Source organism: Schistocerca serialis, chromosome 7 (assembly GCF_023864345.2).
Source record: "Schistocerca serialis cubense isolate TAMUIC-IGC-003099 chromosome 7, iqSchSeri2.2, whole genome shotgun sequence".
NCBI lineage: Eukaryota > Metazoa > Arthropoda > Insecta > Orthoptera > Acrididae > Schistocerca > Schistocerca serialis.
In genome coordinates this window covers 482,128,291-482,154,345 of record NC_064644.1, presented here as the reverse complement: position 1 = coordinate 482,154,345, position 26,055 = coordinate 482,128,291, and the positions used below count along the sequence as shown (strand labels likewise).

The 26,055-nt window shown below is 37.2% G+C and overlaps 1 protein-coding gene across 1 annotated transcript in view; it reads right to left on the bottom strand.

Annotated features, from left to right (window-relative positions):
• The window catches only part of LOC126412658 (uncharacterized), a 128,322-nt gene that overhangs the window by 69,866 nt on the left and 32,401 nt on the right, over positions 1-26,055 (bottom strand). Inside the window, exon 3 of the mRNA XM_050082361.1 lies at positions 1,320-1,516. The gene's annotated coding sequence lies outside the window, so the exon portion shown is untranslated. The remainder of the gene's footprint in view (positions 1-1,319; positions 1,517-26,055) is intronic.

Genomic DNA, 26,055 nt, shown 5'->3' with positions numbered 1-26,055 from the left:
CATGAAAGCCTTTGAAAAAAACAATATAAAGTCCAGGATGGAATAACAGTTGCTGTCCACAGTTCAGACACAGTGGTCAGAGACACTGGTCATGAGCATGCGAGTTGTGTGGATGCCTGTATAAGTAGTGTGAATGTATGTGTGTTGTCTGTTTCCAAAGAAGCCTACTGGCCAAAATCTTTTCATTGTGCCTGTCTGTGACTCAACATCTCCTCCACATGATGAGTAGCAATCTATCCTTTTGATAATATTGATGCAAAGTCTTTGAAAACACTGATAGAAGGGTTTCAGGGCAAATATTAGATAAATACTAGACAGGAGAGGCATACAAAACCACTTACTGAAAGTAATCCAACCAATGAACCAACACGCCAAAAGAGAAAGTTCAAGTAACAACAAATTTAGGCTTACAAATAGGATGCAGTCTGTTTCTGGTGCTTTTCTGTATCTATGTTGATGGTACTGACTATGTTGAAACAATGGCTAAAAGAAATAAGAGTTAACATCCAAAACTTTAACCAACAAAATTACTCAATGAGAACACTCTTTGCTAGTGACCAACTTCTTACAAATAACAGTGAAGATACCCTTCAAAAAGTCACATATACATTAAATTAAATGGTCAAAAGCTATGACTACTACTTTGAAATATCATCTCCATCACAAATGAAACGGACATATCAAAATACTGAAAGATTCAATATATTAATAGGACCTTACACTAAAAACTGAATAAAAGGGTGAAGAAAGAAATCATAATAAAAGTCTACAAACAATGTTATCATCATCTTCACTTTATGGCAGTCAGGCTTGGATAGTAACAGATGGAAGAGAATGAAGAATACAAACTATAGAAAGGAGATTTTTAGGCATTAGTAGGAAACAGTGCAAAGATACCAGCATAACAACCCTGTATCAGATTTGTTTAATTAACATGTATTACTTCTTCATTTTTCCAGTTTAAGGTTCAGAAAACCATCATTCATTTTTTCTAAAGTAACAATGAACACCATGTCAAAAAGCCACAGACAAAAATGAGATTAGGATGGAACTGCAAACAGAAAAGTACAGGTGAATGCTGGGGGATCACTCACTGGGCCTAATGGGCATAAAATGTATGCTGACTTTCTTTTCAGTAACTATGGGATACACTAAGCTTTCAGTTCACATTCCAATCTCTCTCTTGTTAAATATGTAATTTATGTAATTTGCTCTTTTACCTTTCTGTTTGTGACCTATACATCTTGTCTTCCAAGATATTAGATGGCCAGTACATAACAGCGAATATTTAAAAATTACTCCCATAGAGCTATACTTACAAGAAGCTTTCTATTCCTTTCAGTATTTCTGAAGTCAATTAAATCCTTAAATGGCTTTGTGTATGCTTTTTTCTTTCTACATGTATGCACCAGTTTCACCACAGCCTTCTTACATTTCTTTAGCACTTTAGTCACTATACCAGGCCAATACAAATTCCATACCTTTATCCATACTATATCACCTTCAATAAAAATTCCTGTAACAAGAGAGAATGAAAGAAATGCAAGATTCAATTCGACTTTTAGCTTTTTAACAAAACAGAAAAAAATGACACAATAACAAATGTTGTCTTCATAACTTGTCATACATAGTTGTTTTCAAAGAAAAATTACAAGATCACAAAATGTCTTTTAGTAACTTCAACACATCTACACTTTTACTTGTGTTCTTCATGCTCACAACGAAATAAGTTTCTAGATCTTTCTATCAGATGAGCATGTCACCATAGCAACCACATCATATCCTACATTGCTCCTAATCACATTCAACTTTCTGGAACCAGGAATTAAGAGTTGTATACCAAACAAAATAATTTTCCAAGCTTTTCACATACACGATTTTCTTACAATATAATGAGTTATTGATAAGTCAGAATGACATTTATTAAAGCTGTTGCTGAAAGTGAAAGAAGAGCTGAAGACTAATTTTAAACCAAATACATGTACAAAAATAGCACAAATCAGATGGAACAGAACTGGAAGATGGGCCTAAAATGTCACATTAATGAGTGAACAAAATCATGTATATGTAAGGAAGTGTAAAGAACATGTTTAACAGTACTGTACTTTGTTTTGTAAATTAATTAATTATGGTACACAACATACACTACAGAAAAATGGATAATATTTATAGGAGGCAAAACTAATAACAATTTTTGTTAGTGGTGTTTCAAAGTTGTTAAGCTCTGTCCAAAGAGAAAAGGAGAAGCAGCAAAGAGCAACTGCAATATGTTGACACTAAAAGGAAAGTGTGATCAGGCACAAGATTTTACACACAAATAGAAATGGTACATGCAATTAACTTTGCGTGGTCCTGACAGTGTAGATTAACAGGTAAGAGAAGTTTTTCACAGTAATGTAGAAGTATGACTTTTTAATATTGTTTTTACAATCTGAGGGAATGTAGGATAAAAAGCCTTAAAAGAAGGTGGCATTTTTTCACTTTTGCTGCATTTTTTTCACTGCTTCACAACTGATTTCTGCCTTTCAGGCCATTTTCAAATGACTTCCTGTTTTCTGTATAAATGAGAGTACACCACTACTTTATCTCCATGAGTAGGAATACAAAGATACATATGTAAACTTATTTGAAAGATATTTACCTGCAGTAGAAAAAAAATGCCATATGTATTGAAATGGCAGCGTCTTTAAATCTGTGTGTTCCATTTGTTTAGGTGTCTTGTTGGTTTGACATATTGACATTTACAAAGGTATTACATTGACCAAAGAATAAAACCAAGCATGGAATAATGAAAGAGTAATTAAAGAAATGTACACACAGAAACTGAAAGTTAAGCTAAAGCCAATGCAAATAAAATTACTCTAGAATGAGAGAATGCCAAAATAAATAAATTTACAGTTATGCCCTATTACAGAACAGTTTTTAACAAAATAGCCAAAACTTTAAAAAATATGAATATCAGAGTTGTACTCCATACAGAAAACAATTTTAGTAATATAATAAGAAACACAAAAAATCCATTAAATTACTCAGGGATAAACAAAATTGCTTGTGATGACTGTAACAAAGTGTACATCAGGCGAACTGATACAAACTTAGGGATACATTTTAAAGAGCACATAAGATTTTAATGATAACAATACAAGAGCCAAAACAACAAACTTACATCCATAAACATACTGAATTCTGCTTTATGTTAAGAAACAGAAGAAAATAAATATGTTAGAAGAAACTGAAATTTCCAGTCAATTAAAAAGTCAGCTAGATACACTTATTAATGAACAAATAGATGTACAGAACAGAAAGTTTCTTGGTAACTTCAGTCACAGTCCGCTAATGACCAATCAAAAATCTTGTATATGTGAAATAAAATTTTAAATTTTTTAGCTTACCTCATCATATATTTTAATATATTTTTTAGATTTTCCGTATTATTTTTATTTCTTACCATACTATTTCTAACTCTATTCAACTATACAGATATAGTATTTGAAATTATTATTCCATGCTTAGCTTTATTATTTGACCAATGTAACACCTTTGTAAAGGTCAAGATGTCGAACTAACAAGAAAGCAAATATGAATCTAAATGAACAGAACACACAAATTTAAAGACTCTACCATTTCAATACATATGGCACATCTTTTTTTTTCTATTTCAGGTAAATATCTTCCTATATCACTGTGTTTCTATTTGTGGAGGTAATGTACTGTATTTTCTTTTGTACAGTGAATAAAAAACCACTTGTAAAAGACTTAAAAGCCAAAAACTAGTTTTTAAGCAATGAAAATAAATACAGATAAAGTGAAAAAAATTCAAAATTTTTTACTAAATTTCTTTCTGTGGTATATAATATAACAAAAACTGAGGCAAACAGACTGCTGCATAGTGAGAATTTTATTTTTTAAAGATATATTTCACATTTACTAACCAAGAAACAGAATATTTCAATACATATAAGCTATAAATTACGATAATTATCTGTTTGTAAATTACGTCTGCAACATTTAACAATCATCACCAGTGCTATGATACAAAAAAATGGGGAGAAATACAATTCAGCTACCTAAGCCTAGCATTTAATGCAAACAAAAAAATGAAGTGACAACCTACGAACATCTTATATGCAGAAATATCATTGGAAAGATCTTAAATTTACTGCTACAGAGACCACTTTAAACAAAGCACTAATTTCATTAAGTAGTAAAGTGAAATAAGGGTTTAATGGTACAACTTGATGTTATTGTGAGCCTGAAGGCGAGTGTCTGATCGTATATATATCAGACAAAAATATTTGGAATGCAGTTGAATACAGTACATTTCTAATTATGCCATTTCTATTTTAGCTGTAACTTTTAAGCTATTCATTTTGCTAAAAGTGAACATGCAGACGTTTAAAAAATTCATAAGATGCCATGCAGACATATTACAAAAAGTTAATGAATACTGTTGTCAAGCAACACCTTCAAGTGTCACACACAGTTAGGTCACACAGTAGTGCAAGGGTTTGTATGTTATCAATACATCTTGAAACATCTGCCCATTGATATGGTATATCAAAGAATATCACTCAACACACTAACAAGAGATGTAAAGCCTCATTTGGCCATTGCTAAGGACTGCAACATATTACTCAACATAGTTATTAGAGATCGTGCTTAACACATTACAAGATAAGTATCCTCTTATTATTTCTCTGTTTTTCTGTCTCACAAGGGAAACTGCCCATTGCACCCCCTCAGATTTAAAGGTAAGGGGCCTGGTAGACAGCCCGTCAAAAACTGAGCACAAATCAAGCAGAAAAGCAGGAAGAAGGTGTACTGGGCTGTGAAATACAAGAAAAATAGAAACAGTGAACAATCCAAAAATAAGAAGTGCAATACAGAGCAGCTGGAATGAGAAATGGCATCGTCATTACGTGGTTATGGTATTTGATGGCCAATCGGGCGAGGCATGTTCAAACCTCCCTCATTTATTTATTTATTTATTTCACTGTTTGCTTTATTCAAATTTGTGTCTGTGTTGTGGCATAACATCCATTTGTAAAAGTGAGATGTAAGGTAGGGACCTATAATCTGTAATGACAGTTGATTCTGCACAACTACTCTACTTGCAGCCGAAAGGAAGTGGCTTTTGAATGGGAACCGTCAACCTTTGATGATGAGATGACAAGACAACTCCAACAGAAAACATGTCTGGAGTGCCATACATGGCATTAGTGACAGCAAGTGTGTCATATGATATGAATCTCTTATCAACACAGCTAATTTTTACACCCAGTGAATGACTGAGATATGCCTCCTTGCCCGATTTAGTTGTTCGTATGCATGTGAATGTGATCAATCCCAAGGAAATGATAATAATATAATAATTTGTCACATAAGCTTAGAAAGATCAGCTAATAAAATATTTGTGGACATTAATCACTGGTTCCTAGCCAACGCTTTGTCACTAAACTTTGAAAAAACACACTACATGCAGTTCAGAACTTGTAAGGGATGTCCCACGAGTATATGTCTAACATACGATTACAAGCAGACAGAAGAAGTCGACAGTGCTAAATTCTTGGAATTACAGCTTGATAATAAATTCAACTGGGAGGAGCACACCACAGAACTGCTGAAGCGTCTTAACAAATCTCTATTTGCAATGCGAATTGTGTCAGACATAGGAATATAAAAATGAAAAAGCTGGCATACTATGCTTACTTTCATTCCATAATGTCATATGGGATTATTTTTTGGGGTAATTCATCAAGCCAAGTTAAAGTTTTCCGGGCACAAAAACAAGCAGTAAGAGTTAAATGTGGTGTGAACTCAAGAACATCCTGCAGAAGCCTGTTTAGGGAGCTAGGGATACTAACTACTGCTTCCCAATATATTTATTCCTTAATGAAATTTGTCATTACAAATATATCACTTTTTAAAACCAACAGCTCAATTCATGGAATCAATACTAGAAATAAGAATAATCTTTGCAAGGATTCAAAGTCACTTACTCTTGTACAAAAAGGTGTGCAATATTCAGGAACACACATTTTCAATAACTTGTCAGCAGCCACAAAAAGCTTAACAACCAATGAAATTCAGTTTAAGAGAAGCCTAAAGGATTTATTGGTGGCCAACTCCTACTCCACTGATGAATTTCTCAGTACAATATAATTTCTGCACCATTTCAGTGCAGTAATGTGTTCATCGTAAGTAAGTATTGCAGTAGTTCTATTACACGTTTATTACCTTATAAATAAAAAAAAACTTTTTTATTTTAAATTTAGTGCATTGGTGTTTGTAAAATGATTCTTTCATATAGTGTTCACTAAAAAAAATGACGATCATTCCACTTGGGATCTGTGGAAGGTACATTAGCTTATTTGTTTCAGTTGTAAATATTTCTCATGTATTATTGCTTTTCTGACATGTTCCACATCCTGGAGGATCTCCTCATTATGGATCAATTGGAATGAAAGTAAATCTAATCTAATCTAATCTAAACCTTCTACCTAAGCTGTCAGCAGAAGATTTTAGTGTGTATAGAGGATGGTTGGCTCATCCAGTAATTATGTTAGTGATCAGTCAACCACCTTTTTCAGATTTGCTGTTCCACAGCTTTTCTGATCTAGTAACAATATTTTAAAAGCAAATCTCGAGCCAGTTTTCACTTTTATGCCATTAAGAATGATTGTGTGCACGAATGTGAGAAAGAGTGAGAGACAACAAATGTGATCTTATGAAGCCCTTTAGGATGTCCGCATTTTATATGTACTGAGGTACCATTCCCAGCAATATTCTAAGGGTGGTGATGAACACAATGATGAACACACTTACTAAAAAACAAACAGACCACTGAGCTCTGTGAATACTGTGTTGTACACCTATTTGAGTGCTGTACTTAAGTAACTAACTTGGAAACATGACATATGGTAGTTCAGATAATTTATCAGCACCTAACAGGAAAAGTTTTTTTAATTTTTTTTATTTACTCATCAAGTTCCACAGGAGCAAATCGAGGAGCAAATCTCCAAGGTCATGGAACATGTCAGTACATGAAATTACAACATAAAAGTAATAACAGATAAAAATAAAATGTTTACGAACCCTAAAAAATAAGCCATAAGTTTAAGTAAATGCAATCAACAATACAACAAGGGTCAGCTTAATTTTTCAAGGGAGTGACCCATGAGGATACTCTCCAGTTTAAATTTGAAAGCGCGTGGATTACTGCTAGTATTTTTGAGTTCTAGTGATAGCTTACTGAAAATGGACGCAGCAGTAAACTGCACATCTTTCCTCATAAGAGTTAAGGAAGTGCGATCCAAATGCAGGTTTGATTTCTGCCGAGTATTAACTGAGCGAAAGCTGCTTATTCTTGGGAATAAGCTAATATTGTTAACAAGAAATGACAGTAAGGAATATACATATATTGAGAGATCAATGTCAAAATACCCGACTCATGCATGGGGGTCGACAAGAGGTTCTTGAACTTATACCACTTATTGCCTGTGCCGACCATTTCTGAGCCAAAATTATCCTTTTAGAATGTGAAGAGTTACCCCACAATATATTACCACATGACATAAGCGAATGAAAATAAGCGCAGTAGGCTCATTTTTGTGTCGAATGATCACTCACTTCACTTACCATTCGAATAGTAAGAAATGGCAGCATTAAGTCTTTGAACAAGATCCTGAATGCGGGCTTTCCATGACAGCTTACTATCTATCTGAACACCTAGAGATCTGAAATATTCAGTTTCACTAATCATATGCCCATTCTGTGGAATTAAAACGTCAGGTTTTGTTGAATTGGGTGTTAGAAACTGTAAAAACTGAGCCTTATTGCAATTTAGTGTTAGTTTATTTTCTACAAGCCATGAACTTATGTCATGAAACCGAGCCAATCTGCACTAAACATCCTTTACTACCAAGCTAGTGTCATCAGCAAAGAGAAATATTTTAGAGTTACCCATTATACTAGAGGGCATATTATTTATATAAATAAGGAACAAAAGTGGCCCCAACATTGATACCTGGGGCACCCCCCACTTGACTGTCCTTTACTCAGACCCCACGTCACAGCCATTCTCAACACTGTGAACAATGATCTTTTGCTGTCCGTTGCTTAAGTAAGAGGTGAACCAAATGTCAGCTGCTCCCCATACTCCATAATGATCCAACTCCTGGAGCAATATTTTGTGATCAACACACTCAAACGCCTTAGTTAAATCAAAAAATATGCCAAGTGTTTGAAACGTTATGCTTAACCCTGCTAGTGCCTCACAGAGAAAAGAGAACATAGCATTTTCAGTTGTTAAACGACTTCTAAAGCCAAACCTTACATTTGATAACAATATAAAATGATCAATTATACTTACATACAAAGTCTTTTCAAAAACTTTAGCAAACACTGATGGCATAGAAATAGGTCTAAAATTGTCTACATTATCCCTTTATCCCTTTTTATAAAGTGGCTTTACTACTGAGTACTTTAATCGTTAAGGAAATTGACCATTCCTAAAGGAAAAATTACAAAAATGACTAAATACAGGGCTAACATGTGCAGCACAGTACTTTAATATTCTGCTAGGCACTCCATCATATCCATGAGAGTCCTTAGTCTTCAGTGTTTTCATTATGACTCAATCTCCCCCTTGTCAGTATCACAAAGGAGTATTTCAGACATCGATCTCGGAAAGGTATTTTCCAAGGGAGTTATATGATTCCCCATAGAAACTAATTTTTTATTTAATTCACCAGCAATGCTCAGAAAATGATTGTTAAATACTGTATATATATCTGATTTATCAGTAACAGAAATATTTTTACTACGAACTGACTTTATATCAGCGATCTTGTGCTGCTGACCAGACACTTCCCTCACAACTGATCATATGGTTTTAATTTTATCCTGTGAATTAGCTATTCTATTTGCACACCACATACTCTTTGCCTTCCTGATAATATTTTTAAGCACCTTACAGTACTGTTTGTAATGGGCTACTGTAGCTTGATTGTGACTACTTCTAACATTTTGATATAATTCCCATTTTGTTCCACATGATATCCTTATCCCACTAGTCAGCCACCTGGGCTGCCTTCTACTGCTAGTACCCCATTTAGAATGTTCTAATGGAAAGCAACTCTCAAAGAGCATGATTAATGTGTTAAGGAAAGCATTATATTTGTGATCTATGTTATCGGAAAATCGGAAAACATCCTGCCACTCTTGTTCCTTGACGAGGTTTAAAAAACTCTCTACTGCTGTAGGATTAACTTTCTAACATACTCTGTAATTATATGTGACATTTCTTTGAGCGCAAAAGCCTTTTAGTGTTAAAATTTGCACATCATGCTCTGAAAGGCCATTCACCCTTTTACTAACAAAATGCCCATCTAGTAATGAAGAATGAAGAAAAATATTGTCTGTGGCTGTGCTACTGTTCCTCTGCACCCTAGTTGTTAAAAACAGAGTCTGTATCAGATCATATGAATTTAGGAGATCTACCAACATCCTTTTTCTTGTACCATCATATACAAAATTTATATTGAAGTCACCACATATAACTAATTTCTGATGCTTCCTATAAAGTGAATCAAGAACCCTCTCTAGCGTGAGCAGAAATGCTCTGAAGTTAGAGTTAGAGGACCTATAAACAACAATAATTAGATGTTTAGTTTCACTAAATTCAACTGCCCCTACACAACATTCAAATATCTGGTCAGTGCAGTGCTGTGATATGTCTATGGACTCAAATGGAATACTGTTTTTTTACGTACTTGGCCACTCCCCCACCCCACAAGGAAATCCATGAAAACCAGCCAGCTAATTTGTATCCTGGTAAAGTAAAACTCTGAATTATCAAATTATTTAAGCAGTTCTCCAATATACCAATAATTTCAGAGTCAACATCTATAAGCAGTACACTAACTTTATCTCTAATACCTCTTATATTTTGGTGAAATATGTTAATTCCTTCTCTACCAGGAAACATGACGTCCTCTGAAGGTGAGCCCTTAGTTAGAGGGACTTCCTTTAAGCAGGTATACCTATCAGCTGACTTCAGTCTAAAAGGAGTGCAGCTCTAACACCAACTACTACAGGAATTTTTCCACGAGTGATCCTACCACCACCCACTACACTGTCACCTATAATCTTTGCCAGCATCCCCTTCCCATACCTATTGAGGTGAAGACTATGCCAAGTGAAATCCGATCTACTGACAGACTCAACTGGCACCACTGAAATCGAGACCCATGTCCTCTGCCATCAGTGCCTTCTCCAGCAGCATGTTAATGCCTCATTCAGATGAGGCAGATCATGACGCTGAAACAGTTGCGCAAAATGCACATTAGTGCCATCAGTTTGAGTAGCTATCTTTACCAGATCACCACCTACATCATATTCCCCGTCCCTATCAAGACTGCTTTCTGCTTAACCCACTTCCACTTGCTGACCCTCCTTCCTAAAATTCCTACATAACTCCCCTATGCTGTCAAATCACCTGAGCCAACCCTGCACTAGGCTTCACAATGCCTGTGACCTGGTACTCACTCCCCAACACTTCCTGCAACTGCTGGCCCACACCTCTACCATGTGAACTACCTAGCAGCAGAACCTCCCTCTTTCTGTGAGACTTTGCAACTGATCTAGGCCTCCTAACTGCTGAGGTCTGCTGCATTTTCCCTACAACTACAGCTACAAAGGGCTCCTCTCCACTCAACTCTGACAATTGGCCTTCTGACTGAAGGCACCAAGAATTAATTATGTCCATCTTTGGTTTGAGCCCCACAATAATATACCCAACAAGAACAGGACATAGAGCAACAGCAATTGTTAACTTATTACTTAATCCATCTGTCTTTAATGACATAGATATGACCCCTTTAGTAATAGTTTTAAAATGGCTCGAAGCACTGTGGGACTTAACATTTGAGGGCATCAGTCCCCAGTAATTATTTTATCTGATCTTGATGGTCAAATGGCAGCAGCAACACATCCCCACGAATCAAATTTAATTAGAAAGGAAAAGGAAAAGTTCACAGAATTGTAAATGTTGATACAGGTACATCATTCAGAGAGAATTTACAAGCTGAAAAATGGGCAGACGTTTACTAAGGACACACAGTAAGAAAGATTTTAATAATTACCTAAAAACATTCTTACAACATTATCAATCATAAGGTCTGGGACATTTACAGTGGAAGACTGGAAAATGGGTGCTAACACCTGGGATTAAAATATCTAGTGCTAGGAAGGGAGTGCTTTATTTAATGGAAGGAACTATCTCTAATCGAGTTTTAAAAATAAACTATCAGCAGAACTGTAAAATCCTTAAGCCAGTCTCATAAAGGCTAAAACCTTTTACTATGCACCAAAAACTCAAAATTCCAAGAAAAAGCAAGAACAATCTGGAGCATTATTAGGCCTGAAATGAATCAACTCAACGAAGTAAATGATACTGAACTCCTAGATGGCAGGCGCTGTAAGACAAATGATATGAAATTAAAATTATGGCTAAATCAAGGAATTGTTCCTAACAGTACCTGAAAACTTGGTGACAAAAAAATGTACACTAAAAGAAGATCCAGTGAACTTACGTAAGACATCAGTTTTGCCAACGCATTTGTTAGAAAGCTCACAAAAATCATAAATCATTAGGTCACCAAAATGTAGTAGCTCTTGGGGCTACAATGGTATCACAGCCAAAGTAGTGAAATCTTGTGCTGATTTGGTAGAATCAGCTTCGAGTTACCTTTGTAATCAGTTGATGAGTAAGGAGTATTTCCTGAAAGATTGAAGAGACGAAAGAGGAGATAAGCAACCGACCAATACTTTCAGACTGATCTCACTTCTTCCTGTGTTCTCAAAGCATTTTTAGAGAGTTGTTTACAACAGAATACTAAACCATCTTTCTGTGAACAACCTTTCAACAGCAGCTCAGTTTGGGTTTCATAAAAACTTCTCTACTGTGAAGGCAGTATATAATTTCACAAACTCAATTCTAGCAACACTAAAAAACAAAAATTCTCCTGTTGACATTTTCTGTGATCCTGCCGAGGCCTTTGACTGTGTAGATAATGAAATTTTGGAATGAAAATTACAATGGTATAGTTAAAGAACTTCCCCTTGCACTGATGGAGTCATATCTTAACAGTAGAAAACAGAGGGTTACATACAACAGGAATAAGATTAAATTCAGAGTGGTAAAACATTAAATATAGTGTGCCATAAGGTTCAATGCTTGGTCCACTCCTGTTCTTGGTGTGAATTATAGACTCTTCCAAAACTATAATTTCCAGAGGTGACACAGGCATACAGATAAGAAGTTCCAAATGAACCCATACCAGACACAACCTGGAGAATAATGGAACAGCCTTACAACCAGTTCACAGCCAACACTTTAACCTTTAATGATACAAAAATTCATATTACACTATTTCAAAGAAATAAAAATGACGTACAAGTACCAGAAGTATAGAGTGCATCCAGATGAATAATAAACTGATGCATGTGAAGCACGATACACATTTTGAACCCTCCAGTACTGATGGGTAACAATATTTTCATTTGTACTTGCGATGGTAAGGGAAAGAAATAAAATGTTGTTGGGCTGCAGATTACAATCTGTGGGCTCTCGTTGTCATCACTGGAGATAATGAATTTAACTTTTCTTTCCCAAGCAAATTACTAATTGAAATGAAGAAATAAAATTGCTCTTGATGCTATTAACCAATATGATAATTAATCACTACGATTATCCAGGTTCAAATTACGTGAAATGACCACACACAACTATAACGTTTCAGTTTTCACTAATAAAAGTTTACTGTTTTTAAAATGTTGATATAAACTAAAAGACTGGTGAAACGAACTATTTCAGTAAGAGATTAAAAGTGACTTAAGCTCCCAACACAGTGGCAGGTAAGCTCACTATATAAAATTTAATAAATTGAAAACCTGATGCAAAACAATAACTATGTTAACTGCTAACCATTAAACAGGAATAAACCTGTGGATAACCCACACCTAATTAGAGTCAAACTGGCACACAATGCAAAATTCTAAGTGCTGATTTGTAGCAAAAATCGTCAAGAGTTCAACACAGGTGAAACTGAATGGAAGTCCAACTTCAGTGTTCATAAACAGAGTCTGAAACCCACTTCACACAATAATCACAAGCCCAGACGGTCACCTGGAAAAAATAATCAGACACAAAATTTCTCTCTCTCTAAAGCATGCGTGGTTCAAATCACTGCTCAGCCTGACACACATGTTGCTTCAATGAGTTCGCACATAACACTCCCTGACATGAACAGATCCAGCCAAAACAAAGTCATACTGAATTCCCCCCACATCATGATGGCTGTCATCCTCATATAGACTCGGTCCACTCCCTCTGCGAAATTCCTGTATACATCACTTAATGAGGTTCCCATGTTCACCAGCCTCACTTACATCTTTTTTATACAGTGCACTTACAAAAGATTTGACTGTGCTGCTAACTGCATACTGAAATCCTAGTCTAAAAAGATACATTATTTGAGTTGTATCTGTAATAGTTCACTCAATAATTAAAGTTGAATGAATGCAAATTTCGTTGCAACGCTCAAAAAGTGTTCTTTCACTTTGAGTCCTTAAATTTTATTACAACTGTTAATATGACACCAGTTCCTTAACGGATTTTTACTGTTCTTTTTGTTGCACTACTCAGAATTTACATATCTTTAATAGTTCATTAGATATGGACAAAAATATGCAAAGCTGTAAACAAACAAACAAATATAGAGTAAAAATTATAAATCTTATAAATTAATAATTGTAAATTGTGTGTTATGACCTCTGCCAATGCATACTGCCTTGCTGTATGTGTACTTGTTTTGCAGAAGACTTTATATCAATTTTCAATTAAAGTCTACTTAAAATGTCTCACTGCTTTGTTAATTACGGCACAAATCATGTGAATGTAACAGCTGAAAAGCCTACCTGAGAGCTACAAATTGATTGTCTGATCTTTGTTATACATTAATTAGTAAAGAAATCACTACACTTTTGCTGACTGGCTGTCCCATGAAAACTTCTCGATGCTATATCTATTTTAACACGATGATTGCAAATACGATCTGCACACTGGCAGAATCGTGGTACTTCCCTCTTTCATATGAGGTATCGTCCTTCATTGTACAATTAACCATTTGCTTTGTATGAGTACAAACAGGAACCTTAGTTAGCTGCCACTGTGTGTTCAACGGCTGAACTGGACAGGTATCCATGGCACAGCCACTGGACAATGGTCAGCGCATGTGGAAATGTGGTCAACAGAAGTTAGCACATGGACCACCTCCAGCACTGAAGCTGTACACATACAGAAGCCCAGCTGGCACTGTGGGCAACCTCTATGTCACTGAGCGCATGGAATTCGAACATCGCCTGCAACCAAACCATCTCTTCCATGCATAAACACAGTCCGTTGTGTCACCATACCTCGGTTTACCTTACTGTCGCACAGTGACCAGGATAAGAGAAGCAGCACCAAGAATTAAAACATTTATTGAAAATACTCAAAAAGTAGTGTGCAAATAAATAAACATAAAAGTGTAACATTTGTGCATTGTCAAGGACAGTACGTGTTGTGTTCAATCCAATTGTGCGTCAGTTTTGTCAAAGAAACAGCTTAAATCTAAACAACATATTTACAATATAAACAGATTAAATAAAGCAATTGTGTACATAATGAACATAATGTACTGCCTGCAAATTAAAACACGTTAAATACATTGCTGTATCATATTAGATTATTCAGTGTGCTCAAATCTGAGTTGATCAAAAACAGTAAAATTATACAAAACTGTTTTTTGGCGTTATGTGCATCTTTCACTCAGTCTGATAATGTTTGCAGTACTCCACAATTTGTTCTCATTTGTCAATTCAATTAAACTCTTAGCACAATTTTAACATCACACTCTCTCGACACAACACTTGCAGAGATGAACTGCTCACAGTGTAAGCCCTTCGTGGGGTAACAACGAGCTCAGTGGAGCCAACATTGCTGTGATGCCCCTTGCAACTTATCAGCCAGCCGATTTTCTACCAAAGAAACGAACACAACCCATTAGCTATTTGATCCTTTAATATAAACACGCCCCCATAGGTGAGGCTGTGAAAGTCCCATCCTTGGAAGATCAAACTCACACATCAGAAAATTCATTAGGACAAAGACAGACACAAGTGGAGCTGCAGTACCAAGAACAAGACACATGACTGCAGTTTTTTACTACTGTTTCTGTGATTAGTGTCTTCGCACAGAAATAACTCCAACTGCAACAATGCACACATCACAGAACAGCATCTTTGCTTCAGTCACAGTACTCTCAATACAAACAATCAACACAAACAAATAAATCAACACACCAGCAGTCGCTATACAAAATTTAAACATGACACAAAAATATCAAAATATACATTGTCGAACACCATATATCCACCAAAAACCATTAAACCCAGTGTCGCCTCTGCATGCCAAGGATTAATCCACAGGATTAATTTGAATACTATTTCCCCCACAATAAACATACACACAAAACAAAAACTCCGAAACTTAACTTCTATCAATGAACAAACATAAGGAAATTACAATGAACACAGTACCAGAGTATGAGCCACTGCTCGCTTCTGAAGGTATGATCTTAGTATGGTTACATTTCTTAGTCTCACGAGTTTCCTTGAAACATGATAAGCTAAGCAGTATGCATTTGGGTGAGGGCACTCCGTAATCATGAAAGGTTTGTGGTACAACTCAAATAGTTTCTTTATTTCTCACAGACTTTCTTATTCATCTTGATGAGCACCATGTCCCCTAATTTATTTCACACAGACTCGTATCTCCCATTGTGCCCTCTTAAGCTTTTCTTGGCCTGCTTTTCCGTATGTTTGCTTTACTTTTGCCTCAAGTTCCTGAGCACAGATTTGCTCTCCCGGTGGAAAGTCAACCACCTGTGACAACAGGTTCATTGGTCTCTCGTGCATCATTACTTCATGCAGACGGAACGCAGTAGTGCAACTTTTGACATTGTTCATGACTTCCTCGAATGTCGGTATATACTCGGCCCACTACAAGTGTTGGCGGCTGCAGTATGTTCTTAAAAGTCTGTCCACTTTCCTGATGTAGTGTTCAGCCTGATTTCCGGCTGGGTGGAGCACCGATGTGTGCACATGTTTAATACATTCTTCAGTCATGAAGTCCTCCCATAAACAGACAAAAACTGTGACTCACTGTCGAACAATATGGCCTTAGGCTCTCCTAACTTGGAAAAATAATCTCTTTCCAGCTAATTTCTCATTTGTATAACATATTTGGAAAATAATATCAACTGCGAGAATAATATTTTACATGCCCAAGACCTGAGGGAAATGGCCCGAAAATGTCAATTGAACTTCATCAGGTATAATGCTCTGCATCTTTCCCCGACTCACCATAGTACCATGCTTTACATACTGGCAACAATCATGAGCACTGAGCTGCTGCCTCACTGCTGCTCTTGAACAGGACATAATGCGGTAGCACCTCTAGACCTTTCTGTGGCCGCTAGTGCAAATGACTTAGATGAATATACTGAATCAAAGCTCCAACATGCTGATCCAGGAAACAGAGCTTCCATTCCTCCTTGTCTTCATAGTTTTCTCTGAAACAGCACCCCTTGGTAAATCTTATAGAAACACTACAACTTCTCATTTCCCTTAGTACCAAACAGTATCTTAACTAGCTTAAGGGGACCACACCGTGGTTCAGATAAAAAAAAAAAATCGATTTTTGGTTTTCATCATATTTCGATAGATTAAGGTTTTATTTAAGTACTCTGAAAAGGATTTTGCTGAAAAAATTTTTTTTCGAGCATTTTCCTACCACTTGTGTTTATGTGCCACCCCACTTTTCTGCATATATATTAGATCTTTATATCCCCAACATTGCATGTTAGGGCTTTTTTTTTCTTTTTTTACTCCCGAGTGTGTTGGCTACCCTTGGAATCCAACAGTCGGTATTCTTTTGTTTCTGCTGTTTGTAAACATCGGGCTTTGAAACATGTCGTTAATTTTGTTCAAGTGTGATTGTGAGTAGTTGTTATACTTACGTTTGCAGTGCTTGTTTATGTGTGTTTTGTTGTGTTTATTGAAGATGACAAAACGTAAAGGCATTTTCAAGAAACGGCAATTTTGAGGAAACAAGTTTAGAAAGCTTTCTGTACAAGAGGTTCTGTCGCCTGGTAACGATGTTTCTAATGGTAATTCTTCAACAAGTGCATCATCAAAGAACATTTCAAGAGAGTTACAACGAATTTACTGCAAGTGACAAGGGGTGCAGTAACATTATAATAAATTTGAGAATATTATCAGATGTAATTTCTAAATTTGTAGAATGTAGACAGTGTGGTGAGTCACTGAGTGTGAAAATTTGTGAGAGTACCAGTGGGAGAAAATGCCTAGCAACTGATTTGGATTTAATTTGCACTAAATGCTCAGCTGTGATTTCATTTATAAGTTCTTCAAAACCAGATGCAAGTGGCCCTTACGAAATCAATACTAGATTAGTTTATGCCTTACAATCCATTGGCAAGGGCATGACTGCAGGGAGAACATTTTGTTCAGTGATGAACTTACATCAACCACCAAATAAATTTAAAAAACTGACTGCAATATTAGAGAAAGCTATATGTGAGATCAGCGAGGAAAGCATGAAACTGGCTGCTAGGGAAGCAGTGGAAGAAAATGATGGATGTTCGGATATTGCAGTTGCACTAGATGGAAGTTGGCAGAAAAGAGGACATACTTCTCTGAATGGAGTCCCCGGTAAAGTGTTAGACGTGGAGATAATGTTTGTTGTTGTTGTTGTTTTTGTGGTCTTCAGTCCTGAGACTGGTTTGATGCAGCTCTCCATGCTACTCTATCCTGTGCAAGCTGCTTCATCTCCCAGTACATACTGCAGTCTACATCCTTCTGAATCTGCTTAGTGTATTCATCTCTTGGTCTCCCTCTACGATTTTTACCCTCCACGCTGCCCTACAATACTAAATTGGTGATCCCTTGATGCCTCAGAATGTGTCCTACCAACCGATCCCTTCTTCTAGTCAAATTGTGCCACAAACTCCTATTCTCCCCAATCCTATTCAATACCTCCTCATTAGTTATGTGATCTACCCATCTAATCTTCAGCATTCATCTGTAGCACCACATTTCGAAAGCTTCTATTCTCTTCTTGTTCAAACTGTTTATCGTGCATGTTTCACTTCAATACATGGCTACACTCCATACAAATACTTTCAGAAACGACTTCCTGACACTTAAATCTATACTTGATGTTAACAAATTTCTCTTCTTCAGAAACGCTTTCCTTGCAATTGACTGTCTACATTTTATATCCTCTCTACTTCGACCATCATCAGTTCCCCAAATAGCAAAACTCCTTTATTACTTTAAGCGTCTCATTTCCTAATCTAATTCCCTCAGCATCACGCGACTTATTTCAACTACATTCCATTATCCTCGTTTTGCTTTTGTTGATGTTCATCTTATATCCTCCCTTCAAAACACTATCCATTCTGTTCAACTGCTCTTCCAAGTCCTTTGCTGTCTCTGACAGAATTACAATGTCATCGGCGAACCTCAAAGATTTTATTCGTTCTCCATGGATTTTAATAACTACTCCGAATTTTTCTTTTGCTTCCTTTACTGCTTGCTCAATATACAGATTGAATAACATCGGGGAGAGGCTACAACCCTGTCCCACTCCCTTCCAAACCACTGCTTCCCTTTCATGTCCCTCGACTCTTATGACTGCCATATGGTTTCTGTCAAATTGTAAATAGCCTTTCGCTCCCTGTATTTTACCCCTGCCACCTTCAGAATTTGAAAGTATTCCAGTCAACATTGTCAAAAGCTTTCTCCAAGTCTACAAATGCTACAAACGTAGGTTTGCCTTTTCTTAGCCTAGCTTCTAAGATAAGTCATAGGGTCAGTATTGCCTCACGTGTTCGCATATTTCTACGGAATTCTAACTGATCTTTGCCGAGGTCGGCTTCTATCAGTTTTTCCATTCGTTTAAATATTGTAAATGGTGTAAAGTCAATGAACATAAAAAACACAACTGTGTGGCTAATTTTAGAGGACCAAGTGGTGGCATGGAAGTTCATGGAGTACAATGAATATTTCATCGCTCCATAGAAACAAGAGGCGTACGATACACAAAATATTTGGGCGATGGTGACAGTAAGGCATACAACAATGTGGTGAACTCTAAGCCAAATGGAAGTGCCATTATTAGCAAAATAGAATGTGTAGGCCATGTTCAAAAACATTTGAGAACAAGGCTGAGAACACTAACTGTTGATACGAGAGGGAAAAAATTAGAAGAGGGAAAATTGTTGACCGGACAGAGTCGGTTAACTAAAACTGAAATGCAAAACTTGCAAGTATACTATGGGCAGGCAATTAGGAGAAATAAAGAAAATCTTGAGGCAATGAAGAGAGATGCTTGGGCCATATTCTTCCATAAGTCCTCTACTGATGATAAGCCATGTCATGGATTGTGTCTATCATTTGTGGTGCAAATACAATAGGGCTCAGGCAACTGGAGATTCTTATTCTCACCAGAATTCTCTTCCTGCTGCTGTTGTTACACCAATTAAACCTATTTTCAGAGACTTGCTCGTCCTGACCTTCTAAGGAAATGTCTGCATAGGCAGACACAGAACCAAAATGAATGTTTCAACAGCATAATTTGGAACCGCCTTCCTAAAACTATATTTATAGGCATGCATACAATGAAACTAGGCTTTTATGATGCTGTTATTACATTCAATTGTGGCAATATTGGAAAGTGATGGGTACTGAAAAAGCTGGGAATTAATCTTGGTGAAAATATGATCATTGGGCTGTATCATTGCGATAAAATGAGGATAGCCGATGCAGACAGGTCTGTATCTAGTATGGCCAAGAAAGCAAGACAAACATCCAGGAAGGTGAAAAAGAAGCTGGAAGACCTGCTAGAGGCCAAATACGGGCCATCATATGCAGTAGGACAGTTTTAATTAACTGTAAGTAACAAATTTCAAAAGTTTTTTCTTTGAAGTCAATTTCCCGCAAACTAAAATTTTCAGTACATATGCCCCATTATATCAGAAACTATCAGAGATAAATGAATGAAATTTTCAGAGACTCTGAATAATATAAAAAGCCACCTCTGGTACTACATTCATTAATATTCCCCCATTAGGAAGTTCATAAAAAATATTTTCTGCAGAAAAAAACTTAATATTTTTTGTTAGTAAATTTAAAAAAGTATTTCTTAAAAACTATAAAATGGATAGTAGATTTTAGTGCAGTTGACTCTCTTAGCATCATGTAACATACAGTAAACATATTAAGGTCCTGCATCAAATAGTTTTTTTCAGAAATGGGTCAAATACGTGCCTAAATTAACATGGGTTAGATAGGCAGGGAGTGGTCTCCTTAATATCTAGATCTGCATTCTCCGAATATCTTCGCAGTTGCCTCAAACCTCCTTTCTGCCCTCAACTCCCTTCACATATATAACACAGTACTCTGCCTGTGTCTTCCTCACAGTCTTCTTTGTCTACTAAAGGCAGCTGCAACAAAGCATCTGCTACGACACTGTCGGCACCTTTTTTGTAGAAAGCTAAGTGATTTATGGTTAGTTGACATGATTGTTTCATGTCTCTCTATAGGTACACCTGGAATTTTGTGAAACACAATACTATTGCCAGCAGTTCCTTTTCAGAAATCCCATAGGCCCACTTGTGCTTAGGGAGCATGTGACTGGCAAACAAAATTGTCCTGTATGCTGTAGTCACCCCCCCCCCTCCCTCCCGCCCACTTCTACTCTCTGAAAAAATGCTACACCCACACCAAAATTCGAATTGTCTGTAACTAAGCAGAAAGCTAGCATCATGTCTGGATAGTGCAGAATTTTCCTGTGGCACAAACTATCTTTTATAGCCCTGAAATCATCATCACAATCATTCGTACACAGCCGTGACACATTCTTTTTCGGATGTCTAGACACATCTGGAGAGTTTAAGCACTGACTGCAGATTTGTGGTAGTATGGACACATTCCTAGAAATGATTTCAGTTGTTTTCTGTTCCCGGGAGTTGCACATCCCCTAATCACCCCAAGATTGTCAGTTTTAGGCGTAATGCCCTCAGCCAAAAGCTGATGTTCTAAAATGCCCAGTTCAGCATCAACAAACACGCATATTTTCAGTTTCAATTTCATCCCTTTGTTTCTGAGCACTGAGAATACTTCCTCCAATCAGCTACAGTGTTCTTGCCAAGTTTTGGTCACTACCAAAACATCTTCTAGGCCTACATAGATTGTAAGGCAACTTATCAGAGTTTGTCCCTATCCCAGGACATGGTTTACTGCCCATACAAACACTGCTATGGAAGTGCACCGACCAAATGGCACCACTCTGTATTGGTATGACTGACCTTAAAAGTGGAATGCCATGTATTTGCGCCAATCTTCCACAAGTGGAACCTGCCAGAATCCAACTATCAGATCCTTGCTACACGTCAATCATACATTCCTGAAGTTCTATATCAGCTCATCTATGTTACCAAGATGGTCTGTTTGCCACACCATGATTTTATTAATCCTTCTATTGTAAAGTGCAATTCTGATCGTATTGCCATTTCTTCACAACTGTATTGGGCTACAACACTTCTCTTACTGAGCTCAATAACTCCCCAGTCCAATTTACTCTGCAATTCGGCCCTTAAAGCACCTCACTTTGCCATTGGTATAATATATGGTCATACCCTAAAAGGCTCACGATCCCTTACTTGCATATGGAACACAGAATCAATGGTCTTCCCAGGTCTGTCTCAAAACATATCCTGGTAACCACAAAGTAATTCAAACAACCCACTTTCACTCTCTCCCTTCAATCCATTTCTATTGTTCACCTTATCTCCAATCCAGTCAACTACATCTAATACACTAATGCTATTATCTGTATACTCAATAGCCATGAATCTTTTACCGACAGGCGAACTCTTAAACTTAATGTGCTTCCAATCTGCACCAGCATTTGCTCAATATATCTGTCTTGATGTAACCAGCATATTTGGCCAAAAAGTCTGTGCCTACTGACAGAATACCCATACACAGACTTGGTACCACAAAAAAATGTGCCCATACGTGATTTCATCCACAATCTACATCAAAGATTTCTTTCCTTTTCATCAGCTTACTGTTACTGCCAGTAGCCATCCTAACTTTCACACTGATGACACGATGTACATCATCATCTTCACTATTTACATAATTAAAAAAATGACTGAAATGCAACTCATCACTTCCATTGTTGACCAGACAGTCTACAGCTGCATAATTCGCCAAAACTTATATGATAGATTGAATCTTTCATAAGTATTCTTTCCTCAGATCGGTCTCCACCAATAAATCGCTATCAGTCTCCTTAAAGCTACCAATGCACATGGTGTTTATTAGAACGTCGCTCAGAGGTTTAACATCAATATCATCATTAAATATTACATCGAAAACAGCACAAGATTCTGGATGAATTTAACTTAATCTGCACAATTTTCTCGCCAGTTGAAACTTTTTTGTTGCTCACCTTTGTGGTCACAACCATCTTACAAACCTGGACCTGCACAAAAAAGTCACTCAGCTGGATCTCACCCTCGTTTTTACTAAGGCATTTGGTACACATATGATTAGCGGCCTCTTGCTGTTCATCATCAACAATTAAGAAAGTCGTTATCTCATCTTGGCTACCTTCAATCCTTAAATTCCTACCAAAATTGCACTCATCAGATCCCACTGTGTCACTCACTTTGCCTGTAACAGTATTTGCTGCAACTCCTTGGTGTTCCATAAATAAACCGTCAGCACACACAAGGTTCATTGCGTGCCTAACCACCAATTCCTTTGCTGCGATGGGTCCCTTTTCCTGTATGCTAGCAGCACGAAAATCTAACAGAGGAACTACTTCAACTCACTCCACACAAAAATTAATATTTCGATTGCCGTTTGTCACCACTAATGATTCCTCGTTCTGACTGTCCCGCTCTAGCGCTGCCAAACCAACATGATCATCACTCTCGAAAGATTCCAGATTGCATAATATATTGAAATTAATGTCTACAGAAACAATATTCTGCTTCTGTTTGTTTCTACATGTACTATCATGCTGGCTGCAGCCTCTCCATAGCTCTTCATTCCCCCAATACTGCCTCCATGTTGAACCCACTGATTTCCCCACGATCATTACTATATCACTGAGTCTTCGAATAAACCCATCTTCAGTCCTGTTTCCATCGTATTTAGTCCCCCCTTTATGGACGACAGTCGGGAAAAATTCTATTTTCCTGGCTGCTGCTGCTGCTGATTATTGTTAAAAAAAAGTTGAAATGTGTGTGAAATCTTATGGGACTTAACTGCTACGGTCATCAGTCCCTAAGCTTACACACTACTTAACCTAAATTATCCTAAGGACAAACACAGACACCCATGCCCGAGGGAGGACTCGAACCTCCGCCGGAATCAGCCGCACAGTCCATGACTGCAGCGCCTTAGACCGCTCGGCTATGCTGATTATTCCCATTTTGCTGCCCGTTAATGCATTGCCTATTATTTTCCAGCACATCTCTGCTCAACTGATTACCACAGGTGTGTGGTTTGGCTGAGAATTATTTTCATCATGCTGGAAACACTCCTACTCCTGGTCTGCATTTTGCCAGCTTCTATCTATTCTACTATAACCATAATTCTGGCACCTCTGTTCCAGTAGCACACTGCACCATCCACGAGGCCAAGGAATCTACCATTTGGTATTTTCCTTCCCCACTAAAAACTTTATTTAGGGACCTGCCATGAAATGCTTAGTCCCTCCCTGACTCCTAACATCATTTAACGTGATCTTAACGGGGGCAATTTCTCTCTTTCTTTCTTCTCCCTCTTTATGACAGCAGTGTGCAGTCAGCTCATTGTAAATTTTACTGAGTCCAGCTCTGCCTTTGTCTCCCTCTGGCACTGAACCACATGGCCTATGCTATCTGACAATGACAGACTCCATCGATTTCACCTTTTTACTGCACTGAATCTACCCTCTGTCCCAAATCATACTTCACAGCAGCAAGCTGATCTGCCAGCTTTTTCTCTACATCACTAATTTGCGTGTTAATCCTCTTTAAAATGTTCCGGTTTTCTCCTCTCAATCATTTAAATCTTTTCTAAGTTGTACATTTTGATCGTTTAATTCATCAATCCCCTTAGCTTGATTTTTAATCTCTTCAATTATTCCCAGTTTCTGATTAATGACTTGTAAAAGCGCATGTGAATTTCCTGCTGCCAAAGTCCCAGCTCCCTCCTCAAAAATTTTAATCTCACCTTCCTCAAGTATAGTGAGACTCCCCATATCATTTTCTACTTGATCCGAGCCACACTCACTGGGCGATTGCTTGATACTATGAGCCATGGCTAACAAGCTGCAAACAAAAAAGCAGATAGTGAATGCTGCTCGCCTTAACTTCGATCTACGACTTCCGTGCTGCCGATGTCAAGTTGAATGATGCATGCGACATGTCAGCTGCCCCAGTGAGGAGATGGTGAACACATGGAGCACTGGAGGCAGACCCTCAATGTGGAGCCACGCTGGTGCAGCACATTGAAGCCTACAACCTCAGTGTACAGCAATACAATGAGTTTGTCAGCACAGCGTGGAGGCAACGATGGTGACAACGGATGCATGTTCATGATGAAAACAGATCAAAGATGTGTCTCAAACTCCCTAGTTGTGGTGCACGCCTAGTAACCCTAGCCTTTGGGTCTAGCTTGCCAGCAAACTAGATCCTGGACAAGACAACAATTGCGACGGTACAGGGAGAAAATAAAATGTTGTTGGGCTGTTGATTACAATCTGTTGGCTCTCGTTGTCATCACTGGAGATGATAAATTCAGCTTCCCTTTCCTGTGCAAATTAGTAATTGAAATGATAAAATAAAATTGCTCTTGATGCTATTAACCAGCAAGACAATTAATCACTATGATTATCCACACGCAAATTATACGAAATGACCACCACAACTACGTTGTTTCAATTTCCACTAATAAGAGTTTATTGTTTTTAAAATCTTGACACAAGACTGGTGTAACAAATTATTTCAGTAAGTGGTTACAAGTGACTAAAGCCCTCAATATTGTGGAAGGTAAATCACAAGCCCAGATGGTCACCTGGCAAAAATTAAGCCACCGGATAAGATCAGGAGTTTTCTACTGCACTAACCATAAAACTTCTCTCTTCCTAAAGAACACACAGCTCAAGGCACCACTCAACCTGACCGAGATGTTGCTTCAACGAGCTCGTGTGGAACTCTCCCCGACACGAACAGGTCCAGGCAAAACCAGGTCGTACTGAATTCTCCGAACATAATAATAGTCTAAGACATATGTGCAGCAGTTGACCCAACAATTAAAGCTGAATGTGTGCAAATTTTGTAGCAATGCTCAAAAATAATTCTTTCACTTAGAGTCCTTAAATATTATTATAACTATTAATATGGCACCGCTTCCATACATGATTTTTACTGTTATTTTTGTTGCACTACTCAGAATTTACATGTCTTTAATACTTCAATGGTTATGGACAAAAATATGCAAAATTATAAACAAACAAAGAAACATACACTAAAAACTATAACTCTTATGAACTAATAATTGCAAACTGTGCATTAAGACCTCTGCCAATGCATAGTGCATCACTGTATGTGTACTCGTTTTGCAATAAATTTTATATCAATTTTCAATTAAAATCAAATAAAAATGTGTCTCACTGCAGAATTAATTATAATCGTGTGATTATACCAGTCGAAGCATCTTGCCGTGAACTATAAATTGATTGTCTGTTCTTCACTGTATATTAATTAGTAAAGAAATTAATAAACTTCTGCTGACTGGCAGTTACAAGAAAACTTCTTGATGCTGAATCTTTTTATATACAATGATTACAAATAAGATATGCAC